At 37.1% G+C, this 11,187-nt stretch overlaps 1 protein-coding gene across 24 annotated transcripts in view; it reads left to right on the top strand.

Annotated features, from left to right (window-relative positions):
- The window catches only part of LOC129780303 (phospholipid-transporting ATPase ID), a 145,255-nt gene that overhangs the window by 83,305 nt on the left and 50,763 nt on the right, over positions 1–11,187 (top strand). For 7 of the 24 annotated variants that reach the window (XM_055788388.1, XM_055788397.1, XM_055788396.1 and 4 more), the window contains exon 1: positions 514–966. The exons of 8 other annotated variants lie outside the window; for them this stretch is intronic. The gene's annotated coding sequence lies outside the window, so the exon portion shown is untranslated. 9 more of the 24 variants (XM_055788386.1, XM_055788385.1, XM_055788384.1 and 6 more) reach the window with 6 other exon arrangements.

Here is an 11,187-nt window from a genome sequence, read left to right as displayed (position 1 = left end):
CGGCAACTGCATGCCATGCGCAGAACTTGGTAGATGATTTCACTTTGGTTTGCAAGAAACGAAAACAACCGCTCGTAGAACACTATTCAGGCGCGCGTGTTGGTATCGGTTCAACGTTGTTTGGCTAATGCGAGCCACCTCGTGGCATAGCAGTCACTTCACGTGACCACCCACTCTACCCAACAGCGGCCCCGACAAACATACGCACACAGCCAAACACGAAAACATTTGAGCCCTCCCCCCGGCCGACTCCACATGGAAATCACTGACACTGCAAGCGGCAATAACAAACACACATGTTGATCCACCGCGCGCTCTCCAATGTTTTGTTTTGAAACGACGACAACGACGTCGGCCGAATTTAGCTTGTCACGGTTGGCAGCTCTGCACGGGGTACCAACTGTGGCAAGTGAGGGCAATTTTCACCAACACAACCAGTCTGCCAGACCAGTTAGTTTTCTTCTAGCGCGGTGATAGAACGTCTGACGGGCAAGAGTACCCCAGCGGGTGCGTTTAAACTGTCAATCAACAATGACTATCTTTGGGATTAAACCGTTCAAAGCTGCGGGAATCGGATTCAACGCCTGTCCATGTCCGAATCGAGTGAATTAGAAGTGATCCCTCAGTGCTATTACCGTAAGGGTGGATCCCAACACAAAGTTTGGCTGTCTGTGGCGAGGGGGTGCATGGAAAATCACTTTAGTAAAACAAGGCAAATCCTTGCATTTTACTTCACCCACTAGTGCTGTGTTGTTTTGAAGGCAGGGCCATCCAGTGCTATGAGTCATCAGTTTTAACACACGCAAAGTAACGCTCAGGAAGTGTTGGGCTAAATTTCGGTGAATCATTGCGGTCAGCTAGAAGTGGGCACTTATAATTGCCACCAAAGTGAATACTCCATATCGATTACGCGCTAGTCAGTGTTCAGTGTTTAGTAGAATTCGCAGTAAGAAGAGGTGGAAAACAGTAATAGAAATTGATTTTTTTCGCTCCTTCCTCTGACACCAACGCCAGTGCAGGCTGCCAGCAAAAGGATATCTCATCGCTGAATCACGCAGTTTCTTGTCCGAACAGGGGAACGACTCAAAACTAAACATCATTGGGGATAAGATTCGGATAACATTACAAAATTGCTGACAAAGGGCACAAATATTGTCATTACCAAATGCTTGTGTTGATAGCCACGAATTAAAATAACGGAGGAATGAGAGAGTTGCTTCTGGCCTTCGGATGTATAAAGAGGGTGACCATGCAGAGTGTCAAATGACATTATTCTTCGTTGATACTATCAATGGCTGTGACCACGTGGAGTGAAATCCTTGGACTTCACGGCGAGGATTTCGTTTTTGAAAATACTTTCCTCTCTTCTGAAAACGATTCATTTTTTCGTTACGCTTAGAGGAAATGTTCCTTATTTTGTAACAAAACTCTCATTATACCTCCTTCCTTCATATAAAGAACACTACTGATTTATGCATTATACTAATCTTCAAACGTATCGTTGAAAATAAAAAGATCAATCTGACATTTCCTCATCTATAAGCGCTTTGTACCACTGCGACCTTCAGTTTGATCTACATTCTGTCAATTATATACCGAGAATTTATAATTTCAAATCTTCTCGCCGAGGGATGTATTTCCTAGTCAGACAAGTATTTGTACAACGTTTGTACATTTATTGAAAAATTGTAGGCTACTGTTTCATTTGGAATTAATATGTCGATTCCTGGTCGAGTAATACCAGATCCTGTAGATTCATCGATTTTAGACTCTTCGGTGTAGAACACGAGTGATCCTGGACAAATCATAACTTTAGAGGGAACAACATTGAAGTCAGTTTTGAATCTGCAATTCCATGATAAGAAAAAATCACCGAAAAAAAAAGATTTTACTCAAACCTTTTTTTGGTATTCAGTTCAAAATTTGTTCAATCGGTTGGAAAGTTAAGGTTTAAATTTCACAAATAATAGTATATTTCTCGGAAACGGCATGAAAATGGGGAGAAAATATATAAGGTTCCATTCAGTTAGAATCCTTCGTTACAAAGGTAAACCCGGATTAAGGATCGCAAAAAAAACACCTCCAACCAAAGTACCATTCGAAGAATCCGTATGCGAGAAAGTTATCCGAATTTCCGTGTCAGTACGCAACCGAACAGGCTGAAGAAAAATCTGGCGGCCAAAAGACGCGCTCGAAAGTTGTACAACAAGGTTTTGACGAAGAAAAAAGGATGCATGCTGATGGATGACAAAACGTACGTGAAGTTGGGGTTTGGACAGCTCCCAGGCCGGAAATTCTATAAGGCCACTGCCAGAGTAATTTAAGTTCGTTTTCGCTGATAAATTTGCCAGGAAGTTCTTGATTTGGCAAGGGACTTGCAGCTGTGTACAGAAAACCAAGGTTTTCGTCACAAACAAGACAATAAACTCGAAAATGCATAGGGAAGAGTGAAAATGTATAGAGATTGAGTGACCTCTATCCTCCCTATTGCCCCCAATTTGGCCCAATCGTAAAATATTGGGCAATTGACAAGCGGGAATTGAAAAAAGGTGCCAAAATGACTCGGGATGCTACATACAGAGAATCCAAACTTTGATGGAGAGTATCCGAAGAAAAGTACGAAAATTCATCAAAAATAATGTTTCAGTATTTTTTTTTTTAAAGAGCAATCAATTATTCCCATTAATATAAAAACATTTTTTGTACCTTTTACCAAATCCGAGATTCAACTGGTTTTGTGATTTCGGATTCTAAATGAATCAAGCTTTATCGAAAAAAAGTGTTCCTGAAATTTCGAAAGTCACAACTTTTCAAAAATAATATTAAAAGCTAGTTTACCTTCCCGTTCTGGTCGGGAGATTTTTCGTCAAAGAAATTTCTTCTGACTTGCACTGTGATCATGCGTATACTAGAGCCCCTCGGAATATATTCAAGGCGTGTTATTTGGCTAAAGAAATCTCAACTATGTATTAATAAATGACGGTAGTTGATGCATACGTTGAGACGGCAAAAGTTCCACAGGAAACGTTAACGCCATTCAAGAAGAATTTGACAACCTTGGAAGGGACCCAATGTTTATGAAAATTGTCAGGTGGTATTTAGTGAAACAGCAATTCCAAATGAAATCGTCCTAAAAATGCAGATTCTAAAAACTTGTACTTTTGATTCCAATGAAAGTGTGTATTCCGTTTGGGTTGGAAGAAATATGAGTTTTTCACAGCAATTGGGAATTTTTTAACTCAAGCGTAACTTTTGAAAAGAGCGTATCGATTTTAGTAAGAGAAATCTTCGATCACTTGATTGACTCATATTTTTTGAGATATAAATTATCAAAGATTTCTCTTACTCAAATCGATACGCCCTTTTCAAAAGTTACGCTTTGGAAAAATTGTTGGAAATTATAAGCAAATTTATAAAATTTCATGAACATGACGGTATAACACGACAAACATATTAAAAGGGATTATTTACTATAAAAAAGACAATAAATTAGAAATATTTTTTAAAAATATATCGAGAATGGCTACATTTAGAAGGAGATTGATAATAATCTTTTTTGTTTTAAATCACATCAGGATTCATAATTTGTGACTAAAAACATACATACAAACATACAAAAATTCGAAGTTTCGAAAATTCCTAAAAAATCGATGCTCCACAAAGTTCGTCAAAAATAGTTTTACCATCTTGGGCCCATTTTTTAAATTTTCTGCATGACTTCTATTGTGTTTGAAAAAATTAAAAAATATTTATTTTAGATATTGCAAATTTGATTTTATTTTGTAAATAAAAGAAAGAGTACTAATTTTTTTTTCTCAGTGTACATTTTTTTCATATTCAACCATCAATACTCTATAACTCTTTCTAAGACACTATTTCGGTGCGACTCATAGTTTTTGAGGTATAAATTATCAAAGATTTCTCTTACTCAAATCAATACGCCCTTTTCAAAAGTTACGCTTGATTCAAAAAATTCCCAATTGCTGTGCAAAACTCATATTTCCTCTAACCCAAACGGAATACACACTTTCATTCGAATCAAAAATACTCATGTTTTGTCATTTGTCGATTTAATTTGGAATTACTCGAAAGTAAAATTAAAAAACTATTTTTTTTTCTGCGATCAAAATTATTGGAATGATTTTCGCGATGTTTGGAGTACAAATAATCAATGAAAAAAATCGGAAATCGGAGAGGAAAAGATCGATCATCTCAACATCGATCCAAGATCGCCCAATCCTAGTCTCTACCCCATGAAAGTAGTCATTAAACACTAGAACTACTGACAGTTATTATTATGTTATTATGTTTATATGTTTAGTTGTCAAAATATAAAACAAATTTAGGAAAGTTTTAGAGGAAATAAAATATATTACTTATACTGAAAGTATAAGCATGGTAAATGCATACATTCTCATAAAATATAGTATTTCAATGCTTATTTTCATCCAGATATATTAACAACTTGGATTTCCTCAAGAAAAGAAAACATCCAAGGCATCCAAATTTTGATCCTTCCACCCTTTTCTTACTAATTTGACTGTAATAAATCTGTTGGTTATCACAGCATGTATCCAGTCGAATGCTCCCTCAATATCAAGAAGAGCTGTAAGTTGGATATATTTAACATCAAAAGACTTATTTATTTCTCAAATGAACATGTGAAGTGCTGTTTCAGTTGCTTTAACTACTAATCAGAATATGTTCAGTGATTTCATGATCAAATATGATAATTTGATATGAAATTCAATGATTGTTTCCTTCATTCTCTGATGACATGTGTGAGACAGGTTTCCAATATGCTTTGGGAGTCGTCCGGTCGCGTTTCCCAGCATTGGGAATAATTTTGACCCGAACTTCATGCCATTTACTAGGCAAATCTCGCGATTTGCTGGGAATTTCTAGTTTCACTAAATTCAGAGAAATCACTTATGCTATCTTCGAAAGAATAAACGGAATGAATTTCATTATGTACATAGCGAGCTGACTGAAAAACACTTTTAGGTCAAATGCACTTCTGCAGCTCCTTAATCGATGCTGTATGGATTAAGGAGCAGCCCTACATGGTGCTACGTTTATCTCAGAATCTAGAGGATCGATCTGATTGATGGTTTGTTTTCAGCATTTAAAAATGGATTATCTACATTATTCGCAGCGGATTTTGGAAATTCGGAAAAAATCCGAAATGGCGACCATTTGGATAAAAATTTGCTGTTTTTTCAACAAAAATCACTCTTAAAAAAATCATGCATGCTGAAAAAAAAACTCAGCCTAGTCGATTCACTAGACATCGAGATAAACGTATCACCAGCTGAAAAACATCATTAAATTAAACCAAAAAGCAATTGCACCTTTTTTTCGAAAAATAGTAGCTCTAAATCCAGATGTCTGATTAAAATATGGTAGCTAAATAAAGCAAAATAACAATTTGAATACACTGCCGTGTCGATCACAACAAGAAATGGAGATAAAAATTTTATCGTAACTCTAAATCCAGATATCTGATTAAAATATGGTGTTGACTGTTTAGGGACAGTAATATTTTAAATGCACTGTTAAAAAATCTTACTCAAAAATTAAATTTGGAATTTTCATATGTATACTTTTATTGAAAAGTATGATTTTTTTTTAGTTTATTCAAATTCTAATACTTTGCGAAATCATGACCATTTAAGAAAAGTAATGTAAGATATGGAATCTGCATTTTTTTTATCCCATTTTGTTTATCTATTTAGGCTCATTAGCATTTTATCTGTGACAGAGCCGGGTTTTAATCGTGTACATGTTACATATTTATGGTTTATATAAATTGTAAATTACACAGTAGTAGCCATTTGAGCGTAAGAGTAGTCTTTCTGTTCTTCCATTGTTCAGCAGACCGGACAGCGGAGACAGCAGCTGATATAATCATTGTTGGGTTATTAATAACACAACAGCCCGATGTTTCTTGCAGATCAAAGCAGTTTTATAAATGAATCGATCTTCATTCAACCGTGGATCGATCTCTATCACTGATGATTGTTACGTGGACGTAGTTATTTTGTAACAACACAAAGATGGTCAATTGAGGGCCCTGAGTTTTGAACTCACGAACGATCGCTTAGTAAGCGAACGCGCGACCAAAGTGGCTACGAAGACCCCCGAATCTGCATTTGATTGTACATGGAATATAACTATATTGGGAAAAATTGATTATATCTTGAGAACGGTTAGTCCTAGGTTGAAAAGTTATATGTACATTTTCATGTAGAAACGCATTTAGATTCCATTCTATGAATTACTTTTCTCAAATGATCACGAATACACAATGTATTGAAATTCCATCAAATTTAATTAAAAAAATCATATCTCCATTTTGGTGAGTTCGACATGATATCACTATACGGCAAACTTTGTTAAAATGAAAGGGTTTGCCAATAAAAGAAGTGTTTTGAGATACACTTTTTTTTAATACACTCGACAAAAAACAAAAACAAAAACAGAGTGCGGGGTCGAAATTTTCAGATAATTTTTGAAAATTGTGTTTTAGCTAGCTGCCACCTTTTGTCCAGGGTTTGAAAAAATCGAAGAGAAGTCGCGTTAAAATTGGCTGTTTTTGGTAGATTTAGCGTGAAATAGCTCCAAATGAATCAACTGCAATGTACTGGAATGTTTCCGTGACGTGAACAGCAAACTGCCTTTTGGAATGTCATAGTGAAACACACTATTGGCGCTTTGAAAACAATAAGAGTAAACCCAGAACTGTCGGAAGTGGGATATTGACTGTACTCTTCTTATCTAATTGCCCTCAATTTCGCCGAGTCTAAAAATTTCTGGGCTTGTTTGGCAGAAACTGAAAAGGAGATCAGATGGTCAGGCTAACCAACATAGTGTCCAAGAACGAATGCGATATTCGAATGTGCAAATGTTTGCAATTTCATCAAAACCAATACAATTATTTCGTATATACTTCCTAGCGAATGTAATGTGCTTATTTTGACACCTCATCATTTTCACTTCATCAACACTTCCCTGTGAAACTGAACTGACTGAACTCAGCAACAGCTATGATGATAACTGGAATGAAATGCAAAGCACGAAATCACAATTGTGCATGTTTCCTTCTCCACCCAGTTTTGAGTGTCTGAATAATTCTCAGAAGAACGTTCCTGAAAATAACCAGATAAAGATGAAGAATGGTTGTAGTTCAAATCGGGGTCCAGAATACGAAGCGAATATGTTGATGATGCAGTTGAATTGAGAAATCAGTAAACGTGTTCTTGAGATGGGAAATTCTCCGGACACGAGAGCCACAGCGCAAATCACTTGAGTTAATAGAACATCGATTTGGCAATCTAAGTAATGAAATCATCCAATCCACAGTCACATTGGAATTATACAAACATTGAAGCTATAATTGGTGTATAAATAAACTCCGCTGCACCATAGTATAAACCTACCAGTAGTTAGACCAATGTAGAAAATTAAATCACTTGTGTGGGAGGATATGCGTGGCGTGTGTATCGCCTCGCGCAAAGCAAGCGAAATTCAATTTGAAGCATCATCATTTATCTAATTGTACAATGTAACGGGCTCAACCTCAGCTGCATCGACAGTTTGCATCAATTACTCTCAACGGATAGCGATAGCGGTGCCAGTGTCAATCGCTTGTCTATCGAGCACACCCCTGTCTCCCCATCCCAGGCCTTTTATATATTGTTGCTTGCAATCGCTGTCATAGTAAAGAGCCGGTGACAAAACAACAAATTGCTTACTTAGTAGCATCCACTTTGCCGGAGTCGGTCCGCATGATACCACTCTGCTGCTGCTGCTGAGTGGCTATAGCACTATTATAACGACGAGTTGAAAACAATGCATCATTGACAACGGCCATCATTAGGCGTGCATTAACGGTGCAGAACAAAGGGACCTCTACGTGTTGTTGGGTCAGTTTTATCGACGACTAGGTAGTTGTGCTCACCAGCGGACGCCGGCAGTTTTGTTTCGCTGAGACATTTTTGCCTCAATCCTAGCATGAGGACCAGATTAGCATAAATACTGTTCTAGTTGGTACATTCACTGCTAGGTTCTACATATGGTTCACTACCAGATAATGTTCATCGATTTTCGTCGCAGAAGCTCTAGTCATATATATATATATATATATATATATATATATATATATATATATATATATATATATATATATATATATATATATATATATATATATATATATATATATATATATATATATATATATATATATATATATATATATATATATATATATATATATATATATATATATATATATATATATATATATATATATATATATATATATATATATATATAGGAGGTTGTGTCCAAGACACGACAGCATTGTTGACATAGAATTTTATTTAAGTTGCTTGTTTATAACTTCGGATATTATTTCAGAATTTTGAGAAATTTTCTTTTTGCGGTATTCTCAAAAGAAACGCTTCTGTTAATATTACTGGCCTCGAGAAAAATTGCATTACTTTCTCATTCTCGGGATAAGCGTAGCTGTCACAAATAAGCAAAACAAATGCATTTATGCTGCTAGTTTTTATCAATTTAAACCATTTACACACCAGAGGATTGTAATGGATAGCATATCAAACCAATCTTAGTGAATTTCCGTTTCCGTAGTAGCCGTACAAATTAAAGACAAATTTCTGCATAACTCGGAAAAAAAAAACAAGCAAATGGTGCCAAATTCGGCATGCGAAGGTTTTAGGGGACACGAAACGTTTCTATGGTTAATAGACACTCCCCTCTTTCTATGAGGTGGGGGACTGCCGTACAAATGAAGCATACATTTAGGGTGCAATAAATGCTTTTACGGTGGTTAGACACTTCTCCCCCCTCTCTACGGGAGACTACCATACAAATAAAGCATAAATGTTTGCATAATTCAAGACCTTATCAAGCAAACAGAACCAAATTCGGCATGTGGAGGTTTTAGGAGACAATAAACGTTTCTAAAGTGGTTTGAAACTGGTGATGTGGGCTGAATAATGTACGAGAACTAATCAAGCAAATGGAGTCAATTCGCATGTGTTCTACAATCACATATCGACAAGCGTTGTTAGTCCATTTGATGTTTGCGGTAACTGAATTGATCTTAGTTCGAAAGTGGAAATTGATTCTAATGTGATAAAACGCACTCCTATATCGTCTTATATCTGTATAAAAAAAATGTATCGCCGAATGTGTTTTTTTTTTATAAATTCGTTTATTTTTACAGACTCAGTTACATAAGTTTAAAGGAGCCGATATCTTAAATATATTTTTAAAACTATATATATGAACAATTTTCTTAAATCTATGGTTAGTAATGTGGGAAACCGATTACTCGCGGTGGACTCGAGATTAGAAGGGTGACATATTTTTCTCAGGAAAAGGACATAAGGAAATTATTACAATGTTGATAATCACACACACTCAATTCTTAAATCTATTCGTACATCTATTGTGAATTTACATTTCATTCTCCTGTTTATAGCAAGCGGACCAATTACTCATAAAGGAAGAAATGGAGGGTATAAGGATATAAGGATAATCACACACGAACATCGATAGATTTAAGGAAAACATATATTTGGGACATGTAATCAAGGTCTAACCGAGCCAACACATCTCTCACCGGTACATTGGGCTGCCTTCCTCTAGCCCGAAGGGAGTTCTCTAAATTCGATCTGGCAACAAGATACACCTCACACGACCAAACAACGTGTTCGATGTCGTGGTAACCTCGGCCACAAACGCAGATATTGCTGCCGGCCAGATTGAAACGAAAGAGTAGCGCGTCTAACGAACAGTGATTGGACATGAGTCGGGAGAAGGTGCGAATAAAATCCCGACTCAAGTCCAGACTTTTGAACCATGGTTTGAGGCTAACCTTAGGGATAATCGAGTGAAGCCACCGGCCCAATTCACCTTCGTTCCATTTGCGTTGCCAGTTAGCGATGATATTTTTACGGACTAAAGAGTAAAATTCATTGAAGGCGATTTGACGCTGATAAATATCGCCTTCAATCGCACCTACCTTTGCTAATGAGTCAGCCCTCTCATTACCCGGAATTGAGCAATGAGAAGGGACCCACACAAAGGTAATGACATAACAGCGTCTGGATAAAGCACTCAAAATTTCTCGTATTCTCTCAAGGAAGTACGGCGAGTGCTTTTCCGGCCTCACTGAACGGATAGCTTCGACGGAGCTAAGACTATCCGTTACAATGTAATAGTGTTCAACAGGTCGTGAGGCGACGCTGTCCAGCGCCCAGTGTATCGCTGCCAATTCAGCAATATACACTGAGCAAGGAAACTGAAGACTATGGGAGGTGCTGAAAATTTTGTTGAACACTCCAAATCCTGTGAACTCGTTTATAGTGGACCCATCAGTAAAGTACATATTATCACAATTGATACCCCCATACTTTGCATCGAAGATCGTTGGAGCGATCCTCGATCGTTGATAATCTGAATATTCATGGATATCTTGCTTCATGGACAGATCAAAATGTACAGAGGAATTGATGTAGTCAGGAAAACAAACACGGTTGGGAATATACGAAGAAGGATCAACCTGCATGGAGATGAATTCATGATATGGGCTCATGAATCCAGAGTGAGAATTTAGCTCGATCAGCTGCTCAAAATTTCCGATCACCAATGGGTTCATAACCTTACACCGGATGAGGAACCGAAGACATAATAAATTGAAGCGATCTTTTAGTGGGAGTACGCCTGCCAAAACCTCGAGGCTCATGGTATGCGTTGAGGGCATACATCCCAACGCAATACGGAGACAAAGATACTGAATTCGCTCGAGTTTAATTAAGTGTGTTTTGGCAGCTGATTGAAAACAGAAACTGCCATACTCCATCACTGAGAGAATAGTTGTTCGATACAGCATTATAAGATCTTCGGGATGGGCTCCCCACCAGGTGCCGGTAATTGTACGGAGAAAGTTTATTCTTTGTTGACATTTTTTACTCAGATACCTAATATGGGCCCCCAAGTACATTTGGAGTCGAACCAAACCCCAAGATACTTGAATGACATAGCATGAGTGATCGGTTTACCCAAAAGTTGAAGCTTTTGTTTTGCTGGTCTATGCTTCCTAGAAAAAACCACCATCTCTGTTTTCTCCGTGGAGAATTCGATCCCTAGCCCAAT

Source organism: Toxorhynchites rutilus, chromosome 3 (genome assembly GCF_029784135.1).
Source record: "Toxorhynchites rutilus septentrionalis strain SRP chromosome 3, ASM2978413v1, whole genome shotgun sequence".
Classification (NCBI taxonomy): domain Eukaryota; kingdom Metazoa; phylum Arthropoda; class Insecta; order Diptera; family Culicidae; genus Toxorhynchites; species Toxorhynchites rutilus.
This window is presented reverse-complemented; position numbering and strand designations above follow the sequence as displayed.